The following is an 830-nucleotide window of genomic DNA, read 5'->3' on the forward strand; positions in this document are numbered from 1 at the left end:
AGAATAATGGTCAGATATGAAAAACAAGTACATGAATGAAAAAGAAAATAAAATGATCCCACTACAAACACGCATCCTGGTCAATTAGAAAGTTTCAATGCCACAGATTGGCTCTTCTCCTGGAATTCTCATAGACTTATGTTAAATGTAAAGCTGATTGTTAGAATGTTGAAAATCCCTTATTCAAGGGAATCACACTAAAATAGTTTATTATTTTATAACTATAAAGAGGAATTGGGTCTCATGCTTTTGGTGATGATAAAGTGTATAATACAAAGATAAGAAACCTTTGATTCTATTACAGAAAAGAAAGCAAATGATTTGTGATCACAACAACCCTGTTTATACCCCTAAACAGGCAGCATCTTTTTGTTTGGAATTGAATAATAATGTTTCAAGAGTGAGTAAAATCATTTGTCTTCGTATAACCAAAACTTCTAGTGTTGGTCATAACCAGAGTTTAGTACACTCAGACCAGGTAGGAAAAAAAAAATAGAGAATGAAAAACCTGTTGCAAAATGTGTCTCTGTTAAGATTTGCAGAGAAAAAAGAGAAACAGTGAGATTAGAGCGAAAAGGAGAGAAGAGGCATAATATGAACTACCATCTTCCTCACATCAAGATCTTCAAGGGGTGAGGCAAATAAAAACTTAAGACGAAAACTTGCAACCGGATAGACGTGTGGATATTACAACTTTGACTTGCCCGTCCCTAGCATGTTTTGAGATAAGGACCAGGTGAAAGTAGGTACAAATACAGATAGAATTTTCCTACTCAAGCACTAGTTCAGAAGTTGTGTCAAGAGAAATGGCTTGGGAAGTCTTTCTGGGC

This window comes from Cervus canadensis, chromosome 5 (assembly GCF_019320065.1).
Source record: "Cervus canadensis isolate Bull #8, Minnesota chromosome 5, ASM1932006v1, whole genome shotgun sequence".
Classification (NCBI taxonomy): domain Eukaryota; kingdom Metazoa; phylum Chordata; class Mammalia; order Artiodactyla; family Cervidae; genus Cervus; species Cervus canadensis.